Source organism: Jaculus jaculus, chromosome 18 (genome assembly GCF_020740685.1).
Source record: "Jaculus jaculus isolate mJacJac1 chromosome 18, mJacJac1.mat.Y.cur, whole genome shotgun sequence".
Lineage (NCBI taxonomy): Eukaryota > Metazoa > Chordata > Mammalia > Rodentia > Dipodidae > Jaculus > Jaculus jaculus.
In genome coordinates, this window is record NC_059119.1 from 39,707,063 (window position 1) to 39,728,166 (window position 21,104).

General features: G+C 42.0%; 1 pseudogene; it reads right to left on the reverse strand.

The window, feature by feature from the left end:
- Positions 1–19,624, reverse strand: part of LOC101595744 — a 29,187-nt pseudogene extending 9,563 nt beyond the window's left edge.
- Positions 19,625–21,104: the final 1,480 nt, after the last annotated feature.

Sequence of the window (21,104 nt, forward strand, 5' to 3'; positions counted from 1 at the left end):
GCTACAGCCACCTGATATTTGACAAAAATGCCAAAAATACTCATTGGAGAAAAGACAGCCTCTTCAGCAAATGGTGCTGGGAAAACTGGATATGTATCCATAGAAGGATGAAAATAAATCCTTCTCTCTCTCCATGCATAAGAATTAAGTCCAGATGGATCAAAGACCTTAATATGAGACCTGAAACTATGAAACTGCTAGAAGAAAAAGTAGGGGAAATCCTTCAACATATTGGTCTTGGCAAAGCCTTTGAATACAACCCCAATTGCTCAGGCAATAAAACCACAGATTAACCACTGGGACTTCATAAAATTACAAATATTTTGTACAGCAAAGGACACTGTGAATAGAGCAAAGAGGCAACTACATAATGGGAGAAAATCTTTGCCAGCTATACATCTGATAGAGGATTAAGATCTAGGATATACAAATAACTCAAAAAACTAAATAGTGGGTCATGATATACAGAGACATTTATCATACCAATAACTGTGGGCTAACCCCACAATGCACGACCCATATACCTCAACAAGAAGGGGCCAATGGGGAGGGGGTAAGCCATGGATGAGCCTAATAATGGTACCAAACTGCCTGTACTTGCAGAATAGAAAGCTAATAAACAAAAAAAAATAAACCCATTTTCACTGAAAAAAAACTAAGTAATAAATCAAACAACCCAATTAAAAATGGGCTATGGAACTAAATAGAGAGTTCTCAAAAGAAGAAATATAGATGTCATATAAACGTCTTAAAAAATGTTCTACATCCCCAGTCATCAGGGAAATGCAGATTAAAACTACATTGAGATTCCATCGTACTCCTGTCAGATTGACCACCATCATGAAAACAAATAACCATAAATGCTGGCGAGGATGCTGAAAAAGAGGAACCCTTCTACACTGTTGGTGGGATTGCAATCTTGTCCAGCCATTGTGGAAATCAGTGTGGAGACAGCTAAAAATAGATTTAACATATGACCCAGCTATAGCACTCCTAGGCATATGTCCTAAGAACTGGTCTCACTGCCTTAGAGATACTTGTTCAACCATGTTTATTGGCATTCTATTCACAATAGCTAGGAAATGGAATCAGCTTAGATATCCCGCAACTGATGAGTGGATAATTAAGATATGGCACATTTATACAATGGAGTTCTACTCAGCAGTAAAGAAAATGAAGTTATGAAATTTGCAGGAAAATGGATGGATTTGGAAAGGATTATACTAAGTGAGGTAGCCCAGGCCCAGAAAGCCAAACGTCTCATGTTCTCTCTCATATGTGGATTCTAGCTACAGATGATTGGACTTCTGTGTGAGTAGGAAGAAGTCTCAGTAGTAGAGGGCAGTAAGCTACAAAGGAGTTATAAAGGGAATAGAAAGGAAGGGAGAGGGGACTTAACAGGATGGTAATGTATACATGTAAGTAGAAGAACAGATTAATGGGGCTGAAAAGGCCCGAAGTGAGGTCAGGGGAAGAGATTGAGTGAAGGAAAGGTGGAGGGAGGGCTTATCAAAATCTAAGAGGATGTAAATAAATCATATGGAGACCTAAGTTTTTGGACAATGGAACATTCAAGAGCCATAGATTGTTCCTAGAAGTTTTTCAGTGCCAGGGATGGGATACCTGTCAGTGAGTTGTTGGCCAGCAAGGTCCCTGATGCCCCCAAAACATTATAGGCCATTGCAGAGGCCCTTGTTTTTCCACCAGGAATAGATGGTAAGACCCTATTGCTAAAGACTCCACATACTTGGGCTGCAAGGCACTGAGAAATCCTACTGGAACTGAGATGAAAACCTCCTCCATGTAGACCAGCTGATAGAAAGCAGGAAGAAGCCATGGTACATGCATGCACTACTCATATTGAATTAGAACTGATATAATAACCTCTCTTAGGTTGACTATGTCTGTTAAAATCTTATCTCCAAACAAAGTCACAATCTGAGCTCCTGGGAAGTTAGGACAGCAATGCATCAACTTGGTTGGCAGGGAGGAGAGGAGAGTGACACAATCCAACCCATAGCATTGGGAGACTGCTTTTTCTAAACCCTTCACTTAAAAAAGAAAACTCAAAACTTGGCTCAATTTTCCAGCCCTGGCACTGCAGCAGCATAACTTCCCAAGAGTTATCTTCTCCTCTCTGAAGCACCGGGTGCCGCAAGGAGACTGGTTATTGCTGTTTGTCTGGGGGTCGTGTGTGTGTGTGTGTGTGTGTGTGTGTGTGTGTGTGCGCGCGCGTGTGTGTGCGGGGATGGAACCTAGGGTTATATATGCTGTACAAGTGTTTAACCACTGAGCTACAGTAGTCCCCAGCCTGGGTTCAGGGAGCTCACCACCACCCAGCTCTAATTCTCTGTTTCTGCATTTCGTGCATGACTTTTCATTTCTTTTAACCCATATGTTCTGCATTTTATGACTTCAATCACAACACTCTAGTTTTAATCTTACTCCCTTCAATCTTTTTGGGTTTTACCCACCTGCATCTCTTCAAAATAACTTTGAAATTAGTTTTTATGTAGTGTTACAGACCAAACTCAGAGCCTCATGCATTCTAGGCAGATGTACTAGCTGTATCCCCATCTTTTGGGAAGCATTTTTTTGTTTTTTTCAAGGTAGGGTCTTACTCTAGCCCAGGCTGACCTGGAATTCGCTAAGTAGTCGCAGGGTGGCCTCGAATTCATGGCAATCTTCTTACCTCTGTCTCCTAAGTGCTGAGATTAAAAGCGTGCACCACCATGCCTGGCTCTTGGGAAGCATATTTAATGACACTGTAACATGGTTATACTTTAGTCATATTATTAAGGGGAAAGATAAGCCATATTATTTGATCTGATTTCCCCCACCTCTTGTGATAATAGAAAGCAGTCTGTAATGATTTTTATGTTTGCTTAAAAATTCTTAAATAAACTCAGGTCCCAAAAACCAAACATCTCATATGTGGCTCCTAGGTACAAATGGTTGGACTTCTATGAACATTAAGAGCTATGGAATCTCAATGTAGTTTTAATGGGCTACCTCACTTAGTATAATCCTTTCCAAATCTATCCATTTTCCTGCAAATTTCAAACTCAGTAGCAGAGGCCAGTAAGCTAGAAAGGGGATATAAAAGGAATAGGAAAGGAGTGAGGGGGGATTTAATAGGATAGTATTGTATATATTTAAGTAGAAGAACAGATTAATGGGGGTGGAAAGGCCTAATGAGGTCAGGGGAAGAGATTCAGTAAGGAAAGGTGGGGGGAGGGCTCATCAAAATCTAAGAGGATATAAATAAGTCATATAGAAACCTAATTTTTGGACAATGGAACACCCAGAAGCCATAGATTATTATTAGAAAATTTTCAGTTCCAGGGATGGGATACCTTCCAATGAGTTGTTGGCCAGGGTGGTCACTTATATGCCCAAAACATTACAGGCCATTGTCAAGGCTCTTGGTTTCCCACCAGACATAGATGATAAGACCCTATTGCTGAAGATTCCACATACTTGAGCTGCAAGGTCACTGAGAAATCCTGCTGGAGCTGAGCTGAAAACCTCCTTCATGTAGATCTGCTGACAGAAAGCTGGAAAAAAGCTATACTGCATGTAGTTTAATGGCAGAGACAGAAATCACCAATGGAGATACTCAACAGTGAACACTGCAAGCCTTATATTTGGCCAGCCAGGCCAAATGGGTCAGCAGGTGCAATTGTGGCACCTCTCTTATCAGGGAACACCAACTGCCCTTTAATTTGACTGGAGTCCCACTTAATGGGAGGGAATACATCCCTGATACTGAAAACCTACAACAGGGGTAGTCATGAGGCCTAGGGGTGTAATGTCTGCTGCTGTCTGGCTAAATGTATATACTATACTCAGCAATCTGCCCAGTAAGCACTTCTCTTAATGTTCATACTCATATATTAATTAATCACTTTTGGTTACAGAACCTTCTCTTTTCAGAGGGCAGTGACCTTGAGATGACTCAGAAGGCATCACGGTGCTGGGAAGGGGTGACAGAGGTGTGCTCAGCACTGCAGTATCTCTATCACACCTTCCAAGTCTCAGGGTCCATTGCAGAAAAGGAGGAGGAAAGAAAGAATATAAGAGCCAAAGGAAGGGTAGGACTTACAATGTGCTCTTTCTGACACAAAATGGCCTGGATCTTCATAACCTTACAGTACCTGACACTACCGACACAAGACCATCATAATAGGAGGAAAAAGATCGTAATATAAATAGAAAAGAGAGAGTGATTGAGAGGGGGAAGGAATATGATGGAAAGTAGAGTTTAAAAGGGGAAAGCGAGGAGAGGGAGGGAATTACCATGAGATATTTTTTTATAATCATGACAGTTGTTAATAAAAAATAAACTCATTAAAAAAATGGAAAAGGTGGCTACCCTTTTCCTGTTTCCCATTTAGAAATGCTTCAGTTTTTTACCCATGTAATATAATGTTGACTATAGGTTTGTCAAATATAGTCTTTACTGTGTTGAGATATGTTCATTCAATCTTAGTTCTTCAGAACTTTTTTGATGATAGTGATAGTGGAATTTGTTAAATGTCTTTACTGCATCTATTGAGATAATCATGTGATTTGTTTTCTTGATTCTATTTATATGGTGTATTACATTCATCAATTTACCTATGTGGAACCACCCTGGCATCTTTGGCATATAACCCACTTGATCAGGGTGAATTATCTTTTCAATCTATTCCAGTATTTTGTTTGCCCATATTTTATTGGAAATTTTTGCATCTATGTTCATGGGAGATTTGTTTGTAATTTTCTTTTTCTGTTGAGACTTTATCTAGTTTTGGGGTCAGGATAATATGGGCATCATAAGAGGAGTGTGGTAGTGTCCCTTCTTTTCCTATTTTATAGAATATTTGAGAAGCATTGGTATTAGTTCTTCTTTGAAGGTCTAATAAAATTCACTGAATCGATCTCAGCCTAAACTGTTTTACTAAGATTACATCAGATCTAACAAGCCAGTGTCTGCTTTAGTGGGGTGGGTTTTGGGTTGTTAATTCTTTTGCACCTTGGATGTTATTTTTTAAAGCAATCTGTCCCAATGTCAGAGGTGTAATGAGCACTTCCAGCTTAAACCTATATGTCCTGCTTTGGGGTATGCATTGCCCCAGTGTAAACCAGCTCAGTTACCTTTGGGGTGACTTTCTATTTCACCTATGCTGAGTTGTGACACCAGTTCCCTTTTTGGTGTGCTACGTGTTTGTCTCAGCTGGTTAAGTCAGTCGGTGGCCCAGATTTGGTGGCCTGGATTCTGCATGGGGGATGGGTGACTGGGATCCCTTGTTCCGAAATCTCCAGTGGTGTTCCCAGTGCTGGTGTTTAGGGGAGAGGGCCTTGCAGGATACTCACCTGGTCCCCCATTGTCTTCTACTTCAAGGTTCTTTTGATTTTGAAGTGCTGGTGTGAGTGGAGAATCCCTTTCCAGTAGCTTCCAATGCTCTTGCTGGCCCAGGGAGGGCAGGGTAGGGAGATGGACTTCCCAGGTCCACCAGCTGATTGCTTTATCATTACTGGCACTCCTTCCTGTTTCTCTGCAGGGGCTTCATCTGGCTTAATAAGTTCCTTACACACTTGACTTTTTGGGAAGAAGAATGTATTGTGTTTTATCTTATCTCTTTTCTCCCAGGTTTCTTCAGCCAGGCTCCCATTCTACCATTTTAGCTGGAAGTCTCCATGGATTATAATAGGTTACATCTTTACCTGAATCAAATTTAAGATTTCATTAACAAAATGAAGGAGGAATAGATATTATTTGGACAACTAGCAAACTAGCAACTGCACCACAGTTCCTTCCCTAGTTATTTTTCCCATTGGGAACCACATGGAACAGGCTGGTACCAAAAAGCTTTTAACAGGGCCACTGTATTCACCTGTGATACTGATGTGGCTGGGGACCCTGCAGGACCCATGTACACTCACAGAGCACCCGAGGAATACGTTCTCATGTGTTGTCTGTCTTTTCAAGGGCACTGCCTCTTCCTCCAATTCACTACTATGTGAGACCCAGAAATTTACCTCATCCCAACATCCCTCTAAAATTTTGCTCCCAAGCTCTTTGACAATTGGAGAGCAAACAGCTGAGCTTTTCTGCTTCACACACACACACACACACACACACACACACACACACACACACACACATTTTTGGACTGGTAATAAAAGAGCCAGTGGGGTGTTGATAACAGATAATTAGCTCAGCCGACAGGTGCTCTTTGTGTTTAGAATGAAAAGAAAATCTCCAAACTCTAAACATTATAGATCCAGAGATAATGCACGATGAAAGAATTTAAAATTAATATTGTAGCTCATCCCAGCAGTGAGGAAATAGAATTTTCATCATTTGTGGCAGATAAAGAATGATAGTGTGTACACTTTTTATTTTTTGCCTTGTCTTATGTTAGTGAGTTATTTTTATTTTTATTTTTTGGCTTCTCAATGCTCCCAGCACTCAATCCCCATACCTGTGAACATTAGATATGACTTATGGATAGTGGGTTTACAGTCTTGTTTTGAGGAGTGGGTGTTGGAGGTGGTTGTGGGGCACAGCAAGGTGAGACAGGAGAGGATCTTAAGGACAGTTTTTCACCATGTCCCCTGTAGGGACTGCTTTTGCCATGACCACACTGCATCAGTGCAGTATAGAGCCATCAGCCCTTGGACAGTTGAAAGCTTAGCTGCTTAGTGCTTGCATTGTTTTTCCATAGTGGGGTGAGCTATGCCTTCGGGGCTGAGATGGGTCTTCTCAAGGTCAGGGAGAGATTGCTCTTCTTGACTTCTCTTATTTTGGTGACAGAGATTAGGAGCAAGGTAGTCAGAGACCTAGATCCCAAAGAACATAGATGCCGAGCTGTCCTGGTGAGACTAGAGGGCAACCTCACTCTAAAGTAAGATGGCCATGGGGAACAGCTTCCTGGTTTTTCCTCCCAGGAAGTTTTAAACAAGCTGATTTTGGGTTCCCTATTAGGGTCTTCCCAGTCTCTTCTCTCCTCCTTGACCCACCAAGCAATCATGGTCTTCCATATATATTTAGACTTAACCAATGAAATGCATCCCAACTGGATGCCTAATTTACATCTCCAAGATTATCAGAGGACCTGATACAAATCACCATGCAGACTATCCATTCAGGGTCCCTCCCAGGTTGGGAGCTTTACTGCTTTACTTTCTACTTTATTTTGCTAAAATAAATCTTTCTTAACTTGCCCTGATGTCTGTCTGCACTTACTAGTTCTTTGTGAGTCAAGGCAAAAGCTTGAGAATCACTGCCTTGGGGGAATTAGAATAAGGTTTGAGTGTTCAGTTCTCTAACCTCTAAGCTACACTTGTCCAGACACTCTCAAAACCAGTTAACATTAGGACTAGGAAAGCCACATTTGATGAAACCAGAGAAATTCTATGTAGTAAGTCCTGTTTTTTTAAAAAAATATATTTTGTTTATTTATTTATTAGAGAGAATGAGGCAGAGAGAGAGAGAGAGGGGGGGGGGCGGAAAGAAAGAAAGACAGAAAGAAAGAAAGAGAGAGAAGGAGAGAATGGGCACACCAGGGCCTCCAGCCACTGCAAACAAACTCCAGATGCATGTGTCCCCTTGTGCATCTGGTTATGTGTGTTCTGGAGAATCGAACCAGGATCTTTTGGCTTTGCAGGCAAATGCCTTAGCTGCTAAGCCATCTCGGCAGCTCCACAAGCCCTGTTTTGTTTTCTTTTTCTTTTTTTCCTATCTAGGAGGATAATGAATTTCATGGTCTTCAATACAAGTTTACAATTATATTCCAAATGGCCAAAATGACTATGTTACTGCTGTAGTTTTGAGAAGGGGGCAAACAATTTGAATGTTTTCTCTTTAGGGTCTATTAAGAACTCTTGGGAAACATGATTGAAGCTGGGGCAAGATAGTTCATGGGACAGAAATAGAACCAGAATTAAAATAGAAATCAGTCAAGGATTTGGGAGACTTCTGTAAGCTTTAAGCAAGTGGTACATTCTTGAGTTTAGAAGCGTCAAAACAAAAAACGTGGGAGTGATGACACTCTTCTGTAATCTCAGCTCCAAGGAAGAGAGGCAGGAGCATTAGAAGTTCAAGGTCATTCTTGACTACATAGTGGGTTCAAAGCCAGCCTGAGCTATAAAGAGAGAAAAAGTCTCAAAGCAATAGCATACAGAGGCTGAAGAAGGAAATTGGGCTAGGAATGTAGCTCATTGGTAGAGTGGCTGTCTCCCATTCCCAGGACATTTGATTTAATCCTCAGCATTGAGGAGAAAAACAAGGAAGTTTTCTTTAATATTTATGCTTTTACTGAATTGCATATAATGAGTGAAAATGTAAACTCAAGGGTTTCAGTTAAAAAAAAAAGCTTTGATTTCCAGTGTGTCTTTTATACATGTAATAGAAAACATTAAGAATTAGAATTTATTCATTAACTTGACTGTAGATAATTTTAAATGGAAAATGAAGTTGGTATTGATTTCTTCCTTTCTTCCTAATATGCTTATAAGTTTAAGAGTTTTTAATTTACTCTATGGAAAATAATTGAAACAAAATACTTTAAGTAATTTAAACCAATGGTTCTGTGTTGGTTCAGCCTATTTCAGTGCATAAAGGAAAAGAAATGTTACCCTAGCTTCAGATAGTTAACAATTAGCAGGCACTGTGTGCAAGAGCATGCATCCCTGTTTACCAAGTGAGCCGTGAATCTAGAAGTAGAAGATATTTCATTTCTGAATCCTTGGCACCCAGGACAGGATCTCACAAGCTAGGCCATGCATGGTATCATCTGTGCAAGGCTTTGGTGTTTTCATCTTTAAAACTGTAAAAGTAGGGCTGGAGAGGTGGTTTAGCTATTAAGGCAATTGCTTATGAAGTCTAAGGACCCAGGTTCGATTTCCCTGTACTCACATAAGCCAGATGCACAAGGTGGTGCATGTGTCTGGAGTTCATTTGCAGTGGCTAGAGGCCCTGGCGTGTCCATTCTCTCTCTCTCTCTCTCTCTCTCTCTCTCTCTCTCTCTCTCTCTCTCTCAGTCTCTCAAATATATATATATATGTATATGTACATATATATATATATTTATATTTATATTTATATATAAAATTAAAAATGTAAAAGTAATTGAAAAAGTTTTGGGACAATTAGATTTGAGAGCCAGTTCTGAAAGTGGCACAGAAAATTTCATAGATCTTTCATCCAGCTCCCCTAATGTTAATGTCCATCTGTCAATCACTCACAAGTTAGCACTGGCACATGCCACCTGGACTCCAGAATTTAGTCAGATCCAACAGTTTTTTCCACCAGTATAAGTACTAGGATCCCGTCCAAAACTGCTCATTGCAGTTCATCATGCTGCCCTTTTGTCAGGTCTGTGCTTATGTCTTCTTGGATGTTCCTTTCTTCATACCCTTGACCGTTTTGAGGCATCCTGGCCAGGCACACTGAAGGTAATTTAGGCTGATGCTGTTTTTCTCATGATTATTCTCGAGGTTGTTACTTCTTGGGAGGAAGGCCTGCAGGTCCAGTGCCGTATTTTCCTTCTTATCAGGGGCACATTCTCTTCATATGACCTTGCGCTGGCACCTCTCCTCAGAGAGACTTTTCTAAGCCACTCTTTCCCAAGGAGGCATTCCAAGTGTTTTTTTTTTTTTTTTTTTTTTTTTCAGTTCCTCCATTATTTCTTCAGAGCACTTGTCACAAGTGGGGAATGGTATCCTCGACTGTTTATTTCTGTGTGTGTAAGTTATAAGGTCTCTGAGGCAAAATCCCTAGTTGTCTGTTCACCTCTGTGTCCCATACACCTAAAACTGCATGGCACCCAAAGATGTTTATTTATGAAACAATGAACTCTGGCTTTCTCAGTGAACATGTAACCATTCTTTTTTAAGGTTTGTCTGTTTGTATGTGTACACGTGTGTACAGAAGCCAGAGGACAACTTTGAATGTCTTTCCTTCTGACATTGACCACCTTTATGAGACAGGCTCTCTCGTTTGCCAAAAACTTGCCTAGCTAGGATAGACTGGCTGGCCAGTGGGACCAAGGGTCTTGCCAGTTTCTGTCTCCACAGCTTGGGGTTATGAACACATGCTAAGGTGTCTGGCTTTTACCCTGTGGGTTCTTGGGATTGAACTTGGGTTTTCATATTTGCAAAGCAAGTGTTTTAGTGACTAAACTATCTCCACAGCCCACCAACATATAAGTGTTCTTTTTTTTTTGTTTATTTTTATTTATTTGAGAGCAGCAGACAGAGAGAGAGAGAAAGGGGGGGGGGGGGATGAGAATGGGAAAGCCAGGGTCTCCAGCCACCGCAAACTAACTCCAGGCACATGCGACCCCCTTGTGCATCTGGCTAACGTGGGTCCTGGGGAAAGGACCTGATTGGCTGGTGAGCTCAAGACGCTAACCAGGGAAGGGCCAGCGCCACAGGTGTTAAGGCCAGAAAAACAAGCCCGAAGCGGACACTGGATTTGATGCTTGCAGCCATCTTGAAGAGGACGGCCCGACTTGGGTTTTAGTCCTGCCCAGGTGGCAACCATGTTTCTGTGGGCCAGTCCCTAGCTACCTACCTACTAGAAAAAGGTTCCCTTGCTCCTAACCCATATCACTATTTATCTTCATTAAAAAAGAATATTCATGCATTGGGCAAGGTGGTACACGACTTTAATCCCAGCATTCAAGAGGCAGAGGTAGGAGGATTTCTGTGAGTTCGAGGCCAGCCTGAATCTATATAATGAATACAGGTCAACCTGGGCTAGAGTGAGACCCTACCTTGAATAAAAAGAAAAAGGGGAGAGGCTGGAGAGATGGCTTAGCGGTTAAGCGCTTGCCTGTGAAGCCTAAGGACCCCAGTTCGAGGCTCGCTTCCTCAGGACCCGCGTAAGCCAGATGCACAAGGGGGGCCCATGTGTCAGGCATTCCTTTGCAGCGGCTGGAGGCCCTGGCATGCCCATTCTCTCTCTGTGTCTGTCTCTTTCTCTCTTTGTCTGTCACTCTCAAATAAATAAATAAAATAAAACCAAATTTCACACTGTACCCCCTCTGAGTGTGCATTCTCAATCCGTTAAAGGGGACAAGAGCGTGAAACCTGGGAGCGGCTGGCACGGCGTCCAGTCCCGGAGCTCTGCGTGTCATTGCCTGGGATTCTGAGAACTCTGGTGTCAAGTCACCTTCCTTTTGTTTCAAAAGTTTTGTCTCCGGAACTGAAACCCAATCAAGAAACATACCAACGAAAACCCGGAATCTTCTTGACCGCCACATCTCTCCGTCCTTCACTCAGGTTTCTGAGTCTGCCGGAAGAGCGCAGGCCTTTCCCACGGCTCACCCCGCGGGGAGGAACCTGCGCTCGGGCCCCGCTGGGGCGGCGCACCCCTCCACCTGCAGCCCGCGCCTTCGCGGGGCCTGCGCCTGCTCAGCCTTCACAGGAAACCTTCTACTGTCTTCTTTCTGTTGTTGCATGTTATTTCCTGAAATGGACTTTTACCAATGTGGTTTCCAGAATCATTCCACTTGCCCTTCCCAGGGGTCACCCCACGTAGGAGCTGGCTGTGGGGAAGGGCGTCTACTGCAAGGTTCTGGGCATTCATCCGTGATGTGAAAGCGAAGGTGCACACGTGAGGAGAGGCTTGCAGCGCATCAAGCGAGCCCACACTCCTTTCCTATCAACTCAATACAGGAGGAATTAAAAGTATTTTTTAAAAATCCTACAAAGTAGGAACTTTGTACTGTTGGGGAAATGTTAGTGAACCCAGAATTCCTCTCCACAAACCAGTAGAGAAACAGTTTTCTTACTAAAAGAACATCGTAGTAGACTGCTTTGCATCACAGGCAATGCATTGCAAGCTGCAAAGATGAAGGACCGGATCCCGGACCTCAGTCCTGGACAGAGCCCAGCAGATATGGCCTGTCGCACGTGTTTTCAAGATAAACAATAATTGCTCCTTAAGCAAGAGGGCTTGAAGATGTTATTTGCCAGTTCCTTACTTTAGTTGGTAATTACGGTGACAATATGTATTATTAGCTTATTGACTTTAACTGGAAAACAAATCCCATGTCTTTATGAAAGGAGATAGCTATGTGAATTGGAGCTCATCCCTTAGTGAAGACTCTTGCCTTCCTAGGGAACCTGGGAGTCAGTGTGCTGTCTTCTGGAAGCTTACATTTCAAGGAGATGGCTCCCAGGTGCTTGACAAAGATAGTCTTGGCTCAGAAAGCAAACAATAGGTCTAGCTACTTTTCAGCAGGGATATTTCAGACTTATTTAAATTTTGTTTTATTTTGTTTTTGTTTTTTGAGGTAGGGTCTCACTCTAGCTCAGGCTGACTTGGAATTCACTATTGAGTCTCAGGGTGGCCTTGAACTCACAGCGATCCTCCTACCTCTGTCTCCCGAGTGCTGGCATTAAAGGCATGCGCCACTATGCCCGGCTTATTTAAAGTTTTTATTTGTCCTTATACTATGGATGGATCCCAGTAGGTATTAACATGGGCCAGCTTCTAAAAGCAGTTGTTATACTTCTTTTTTATTTTATTTTTTTAAATTTTTATTTATTTATTTGAGAGCGATAGACACAGAGAGAAAGACAGAGAGAGGGAGAGAGAGAGAATGGGCGCGCCAGGGCTTCCAGCCTCTGCAAACAAACTCCAGACGCGTGCGCCCCCTTGTGCATCTGGCTAACGTGGGACCTGGGGAACCGAGCCTTGAACCGGGGTCCTTAGGCTTCACAGGCAAGCGCTTAACCGCTAAGCCATCTCTCCAGCCCATTGTTATACTTCTTAAATGTTATTCTCAGAGAAAAAGATCCAAGTTGAAGTTTCCAACTCTAACTTCCATTTAGGAAACTGAGCTTTCAGCAATACCTCATGTGATTTTTCTTGTTTGTGAGACAAGGTCTGACTGTGAAGCAGGGCTAGTTAGAACTTTCCATCCATCTTCCTTCCTCTGCCTCCCGAGGGCTGGGATTATAGAGGTGCACTACTCTTGCAGGAGAGAGCTCTAAGCTCCGAGTTTAGAACCCCTGAGCCAGTGTCTCTTAAGTTTCTAGTCCTTGTCCATGGTTAGCAAAGAGTTGAGAAATGTTGACACACAGGCGGATAAATGACAAAAGATTTATTTGACAGAGTTGAAGTAAGAGAAAGACTATTAAATGGACAGCATTCCAGCCAAGAGGAGTAGGAGGCAAGAGGGAAAGACCAGGAAAAATCACATGTGGAAGCTTGGATCAGGTCCATCTATAAGAGCTAGGCATCAAATTAAATGAGTTCATTGCCAAATCCAAATGTGTGTGATTGGTTGTTGGGCAGGAGAACAGCTGACTCAGGAAGGGCCTGCCCACAGGTACTAACCCTGGAAAAGCGCAAGAAAAGAATCAACAACCTGTGCTTTACCGCCATCTTGAATCAGACCGGAGTTCTAGTCTTTCCTGTGCAGTGTAGTATCCATGTTCCTTTGGGCCAGACCAAAGCTGACTAACAAACAGAAAGGCTACATTGCTCTTATCCTGTATCACTACCATGCCTGCTTCTAGTGTGAATTTAATATAGATGGTTCCCTAGTAGGGGAGTCTGAGATCTGGGGCCAGATCCCAGATAGTGACTTTTCACAGCATCAAGGTCCTGTGAATAAGATCAGGTTGGGTGAGAATACTAAGGGCAAATGTAGAAATTCCCTAGCAGTACATATAGCACACACTTAACAAATAGTCCTGGTTGTTCTAATTATTATTATATATGCTATCAACCATATTTATATAAATGCTTGGAAATGGAACTCCAATAAGCTCTGAAGGATAGGATTTGACATTTGAATCTAATGCTGTGAGCACATTAAATCACACTTATTGCTGTGCCAGTGAGGCTTCTTAAATAGCATTTGCTAAACATAAATTATCTCTGCCCTCATTGTTGCTATTCCTTGTTTAGACAACTGCATCCTCTTGTCCCCCAGGCTTTTGCTTCCCAAGCCATCTTTGCTACAATAAGTAGGGCTTTCTTTTTGACGGTTTCTAGTGGAGAAGCACTCAGATTTACAGAGAGATTGGCTCACCTTACAAATATGAATGTTTCCCCTGCCCTATTTCGTCCTGGCTGGTAAACTGAGTCATATCTTGCTTTCCTTATCCAGGTGTGGTGGCTTGACTTTTTCTTCCTCTGGCACACCTTATGGGACTGTCATCATCACTTGGCCGTGGTCTAGCTGGCAGAGGTGTAGAGAGGCTCTGCCCATATTGTCTAAACTGTGTGCTTTAGTCCAGTTTAATTAACAAACAAAACAAAACACTGTGACGGGCACAAACTAGCCTGTTGCATCACAGTGTATATCCTGGAAGAACATCACAGGGCAGAGAATCTAAGACAGGATTCAGACAGCTTGAATCCTGTAGTCAAACAGCATTTAATACTCCAAAGCCCTTCAAAACCCTAAAACTTACTAAAAGAAGATACTTCATCTTGTCGTAACTTTGATTCTCCCTCTCTAGAATAGAAGCTACACATCCAGGCTTCCAGCCTTTGTATGTTAGGCAGGTGGCATAAGGAGCAAAGCCGGTCATCAGTAGCCCCTGCCCCCTTGCCACACGCGCTGTGGTAGGGACATGGCTCAGTGAAACAAGGTTGAGCCAGTGACAAACGGGCTGCAGTCAAACACTATGGGGAATGGCAGGGCTGTGGCAAGTTGGAAAATGCATGCCACCTGTGGGGAAGCCAGCCTGCTTCTCAGCGTCAGTTTGTTAAAACCAAATGGAAGTACTAGCCTGGTGTTTCTGGAAGTTCTACAATTAAAGAAAAAAAAAAAAAAGCTTTTTTGTGGGTGGAATTAATTTTATTTTGTTATGTGCTGAGACATTTTACTTTGTTTTGCTATGTAGCCCTGGCTGGAGTTTAACCTGCTGCAGTCCCTCTGCCTCAGTCTCCTGACTACTGGGATGTGAGGATCACACACAGTTTGGATCCTCTTGAGATCTAAGTATTAGCTCTGTATTCAATATAAACAGTACTGTGTGGATCGATTAGAGATGCAGAGAAAGATGCAGAGAAGCTTGATCTACTAGGTGTAATAGAGCCTTCTTCATGGTTCCATCTGCTCACTTCTTGCTTCATTCCCTGGTTCTCTTGTACTGCTCCATAGGTACTCAACCTGAAACTTCCTGCTTATGGCTAAATACACTCTTTTTCAAGGCTCCATACTTCCATACATGCTGTTTCTTACAGTGCTCTTTCTTGACTAGTTAATTTAGTAAATAATTCACTCTTAAAATCCACATGTCCAATGGCAGCTTCAGGTTGAGGTGTAGACCCTGACTCAAGGAAATGCATTGCACAGAAGAACGATAGAGAAAGGCACCCAAAGTCTTCCTCTGCTCTCAGCATGCACACATATTATGCATGTGTGTCTGCACACACATATACATACAGCACACACCACACAGGCTACACACACACGCATAGAGGTATGGTGTCAAATGTCTATCATGCCAGCTCTTGGGAAGTGGGGGTGGAAGTATTAGGAGTTAAGGACAGCCTTGGCTACATAATGAGAAGTATCAGGAGGTAAGCTAGCCTGGGCTACATGAGACCTTGGCTCAAAACAAAACAAAGTTAAACAAAACAAAAGTCCATGTCACAAAGGTTGTGGATGTAGTTCATTAGCAGAGTGCTTACACAGCATGCACAGGGCCCTGGGTTTTCCAGCACCACCTAAGAAACCAAACCAAAACTAACTAAAAAGTCACTTATAGTCATCTCCTGTTTTATGACTTCTACACTTCTTCCCTGTCACTTCCTGACCACTGAGGAATACAGTCTCGTTTCTCTGGTCATTTTGAGCAAGCTACAGGTACAGTCTTCCTCCTACATAGCCTTCTGCAGCCATCCGTTGTACACTCACCTTCTCAGCTCATGCTGTGGTTGTGTGTGTGTGTTCCCAGCACTAACAGTGCTTGGTTCTAAATCTGGGCCCAGCCCTTCTTGCCTGGATAAATGCATAAATTTAAATGTGTCAAACACATTAGATGTAAATTTCTTACAAGGTTCCTTCACATTTCTTACAATAAAATATGTGAGTAATGTTGTCACAATGATGCACATTTGGGACATTTTGAATGGTCCAAATGGCAACTCCTCAGCCTTTGATATATTTATATATATTGCTGATCTCTCAGGGCAACTCTACTGTTTTCCAAAGAAGGACATCTGAAGTAGCATCCATACGCCTCAGCTAAAGCTTTAAAATGGAATGCAAGGGCTTCTTGCTTGTGGTGGAATTGTCCACTTGGGTAGTGGCAAGAATGGTCAGGAATTATATGGGACTTGGTTCTTACCAGTCCTTGTGTGGTGCTATAGCAGGATTAATGGGCCGTTAAAACAAGGATGAACACATATGCTGTTTCCATTGCCAGAATGGTAGAGTACTTAGCTGTGGAATCCCCTTTGTATTAGCTTACTATCTGAGCACCCTTGCAACCCCTCCTTCTGGTCACCTGTTCCACTTGGTTATTTTTCTCATCTGACAGAAAGGGATTTTGCGAATGTGTCTCTTGGGGTTAGTTTCAAAAGAAAAGGAAAATGTACTGAGTGTAAAGGCTAAATTATAAATTTTTTAAACCTGTAATTTAAATGAGCCCCTTATAATAGGCTGAAAGCTTGTCAGCCTATGTGGGGTCTGGCTCATTTTGTGTGGGTTATAAGGTTGCGACATAGAGCATAGTCCTTTAAGTGCTTTTACCCATTAGTTTCATCAAGTAATTGCAGGCTGGGAGGCATCACTAACAACACAGCTTGACACCGGGGAAGGTGATGTGAATCTTTCCCCTCACAGACCTGCTGGGAAAGAAAAGTGTCCTGATGAATGTACTGGGGGTGTGTGGATGTTCAAGGCCCAGAGAAAAGAAGGAAGAAGGCACCCGGTAGGGTTCTCTTTCTTTGCTTAAATGAGCAGCATTTTCATTCCTGCCTGCATCTCCTGCCGCCTTCAATCTACAATAGGATCCCAGTGGGCTTAAAGCATCATCATCTCAGCATGAATATTCTTCAAAAAGGCTAGTTCTTGAAAAAGTAAAAATTTATAAAGGAAATAATGAAAGGGGGAAGCAAGTGACAAGAAATACCTCCCAACTTCCGCCCAGGTAGAGAGAAAAACAAGAAAAGCAAGGAGAAGGTACAGGAGAAAAACCTAACTTATCTGAGGCCAGGAATCCTTTTCTCTCAAGTTGTTTATTGTGAAAAAGTTTGCATTCTGGGTTGACACTCATCTTGGAAAGCTCACAGTTTGCTTTGGTTGGAAATGTTTAATATTTCTGGAATAAATAACATGGAAATCTTTTGCTCTAAGGCAAGTTTTAGGTCAGTAAAAGCAAAGACATATCTAGGATGCCTTCATATTTTAAAATATGATACTTTTATTTTTGAGTGAAATAAACTGTAGGGAGCTTTCTCAGTGTTATTAAAATATATAATTTTTTAAAATTTTAAAAATATTTTATTTATGACAAAGAGAGAGAGAAAGAGAGGGGGAGGAGAGAGAAAGAAAGGGGGAGAGAGGAAGAGGCAGACACAGAGAAAGAACGGGTGTGCCCGGGCCTCTGCAGATGCATGTGCCACCTTGTGCATCTGGCCTATGTGGGTACTGGGGAATCAAACCTGGGTCCTTAGGCTTTACAGGTAAGCACCTTAAACACTAAGACACGTCTCTAGCCCCAGAATATACTTTTTGTTTGTTTTCTGAGGTGGGATTTCACTCCAGTCCAGGCTGACCTGGAATTTACTATGTAGTTTCAGGTGGCCTTGAACTTATGGTGATCCTCCTACCTCTGCCTCCTGAGATGACACCACATCTCAGAATATACATTAAAAAAATTATTATACAGAGCCAAGGAGAGGCACCCACATGGCTAGAGATCCCACATAATGGGCTTGGGGGAAAAAAGCATGGGAAGAAAAGAGAAAAGAAAGTTCAAGGAGCTCCTGCCATGAGGAGAGCTGGAGGGGATAAAGAGCCCATGCGGAGAGCAAGAGCTCTGGGGTCCCTCCCAGCAGGGACAACTCACCCACAGCTGGACGTTTCCAAGTGGTCAGAGAGTCTGCCCTGCCCTTTCAAAGGTATTTATAAACATGTAGTGGTGGGCTGTCTTCCAGCTCAGGCGAAGCAGGGGGCCAGCTGGTTGGTTAGGGCTAGAGGCTGTCTCAGGAAGAGATTAGCTCGGACACCAAGTTCTGGGGCTGAACTTGACCAACTGCAATGTTTAAATCTTATGGAAGACCTCTCTCCCAGGAAGGGTCCTGGCTGTTTGTGGAAAAATAGGTCTGGGGCACTACACAAAAGAGATAAGAAATCAGATCATCTTTGATTTCTAGCAAGTGCAACTTTTCCTGCCCTTTTTTACCTTCAGAGGTCCAGTCACCTTAAATGTACCCCACTTTCATTCCCTCCTCTCATGAGAAGACACTCTAACTGCTGTTAGAGGACAAAGGGTGATGACATCAGATCTTGAACTACTTCCTGCTGAATGGGGCACAAAGTTGTTTGTGGTAGTTAGAGAGTTTCTCCCAGAGAGGAGAACAACTCTAAAGGACCCCAAAAGTGTACTGATGAAGTGCAAGAAGATAGTCTTGGAAGAGAATGCTGGGGAGAAAGAATAAACGTAAGATGTTAATGAGCAGTGAGCACATAGCAGTCTGGTCGCTTTCAGGGTTGTTCTTGTGAACTTGTGCTTGGGAGCATTTGAGGGAACCCAGGTCGATGGAGTTGGTTTGTCTCAGGACTATCTGAGCATGAGCTGGCTGAGATTTTCTTCCAGGCCTGAATCTGTTTCTGTATTACTTGTAAAACAGACATTAGCAGGGTTACAGGAACATATGCACAACATTTAATTTTGATAATGGTGAATATACCATCTTTTGTATAATAGCCTTTCCAAGTGTACTTTTTAAATTTGTCCTGGGAGTAGCCAGGGGCACAAAGGTTGGTACTATAGAGCCATTGGTGCCATTAAAGCCTGTACAAATATATTTTTGGCCTCAGGACTTATTTAGGGTTGTCCTGGCACAAGTTAGAAGAGACTTTCCATTGTTCTCAGTATAAGGAAGTCTTAAACTAAGCGACCACTGGTTGGAGTCTATATATATATGAGTGATTTGAAGACAACCCTTTTGACATCTAAGGCTATTTTTCCTTATTATAAAAATAGAACTGTTAGAGATGGGGACAACATGTCTTAAGGACTTGTTTGTTTGTTTTCCCCTCTTGTATTACTTAATAGGCCATTCATATATTTGAGGCATCCCTTTATCTTTTGTTATACATTTCTCTCTGAGTGTTTAAGACCAAGCAGATAGCCAAAATTTAATCAGGGATTGATTTTGGAGGCTACTAATGTCTCTCCAAAGAAGACTTAGGGACCTAGGAGTAGCCCTATAACTTCTTTGTTACTAGTATTGTCTGTTAGGATGAGTCAGTGTTGTGCTGGCCAAGTAATTTTCCCTTCTTTGGGAAGCTAGGAGGACTGATTATTCCTCAGTTGTGACTCCTGTTTCAGACTGTATACTGTTTTTTTTTTTTTTTCTGGATCTCTGTATCCTCTCTGACCAAGAAGACAGGAGACTTACCAGGGGACCAGTGCCGAAGCGTCCCATCATCTCCACTGGCCTCATGACCTGGGAGCACAGGTCAAAATATTGACTTTTTTAGCTCTGATGACTTCAATTGGCTTTGGCCTTTACATAGGTGATTTATACACTTAGAAAGGAAGTTACACAAACCTGGATATATGTACATATATAATATATTTGATCACTGAAATAGATCTAGTTAAAGAATGGCATAAGAGCTTAAAATCATTTTGCCCCACCTTTTTTCATTTAATTGTCTTGAGGCAGCATAGGGCATGTCTGAGGCATAGAAAGTAGACACATCTTATCCTTTAAATATCTAATAGCGATAAATGCAGGCAGACCTGTTACCAGGTTTGAAGACAATACATATCTAAACCAATTAATTTAACCTAGAAATTGCCAGCAAAAAGACAAGTATGACAGTATAAACTCTACACTTGTGCTTGAAAACATCTTTGATTAGTCCAGATACCTGTGTGGGTACGAATTACTCAGGGAACATTAGAAGCAGAACCATAGAGCTTCAAATTTTTCCTTTTTTTCCTTTTCCTTTTTTATCAATTTTTATTAACATTTTCCATGATTATAAAAAATATCCCATGGTAATACCCTCCCTCCCCCCCCAACTTTCCCCTTTGAAATTCCATTCTCCATCATATCACTTCCCCATCTCAATCATTCTACTAACATATATACAATACCAAGCTATTAAGTACCCTCCCCTTTTCCTTTCTCATCCCTTTATATCTCCTTTTAAACTCACTGGCCTCTGTTACTGAGTTTTTTCATTCTCACGCAGAAGCCCAATCATCTGTAGCTAGGATCCACATATGAGGGAGAACATGTAGCGCTTGGCTTTCTGGGCCTGGGTTACCTCACTTAGTATAACCCTTTCCAGATCCATCCATTTCTCTGCAAATTTCATAACTTCATTTTTCTTTACCGCTGAGTAGAACTCCATTGTATAAATGTGCCACATCTTCATTATCCACTCATCAGTTGAGGGACATCTAGGCTGGTTCCATTTCCCAGCTATTATAAATTGAGCAGCAATAAACATGGTTGAGCACGTACTTCTAAGGAAATGAGATAAGTCATTAGGATATATGCCTAGGAGTGCTATAGCTGGGTCATATGGTAGACCAATCTTTAGCTGTTTCAGGAACCTCCACACTTATTTCCACAATGGCTGGACCAGATTGCATTCCCACCAACAGTGTAGAAGGGTTCCTCTTTCATTACATCCCTGCCAACATTTATGATCATTTGTTTTCATGATGGTGGCCAATCTGACAGGAGTGAGATGGAATCTCAATGTAGTTTTAATCTGCATTTCCCTGATGACTAGTGATGTAGAACATCTTTTTAGATGCTTATATGCCATTTGTATTTCTTCCTTTGAGAACTCTATATTTAGCTCCATAGCCCATTTTTTGATTGGCTTGTTTGATTCCTTATTATTTAAATTTTGAGTTCTTTTATATCCTATATATTAATCTTCTAT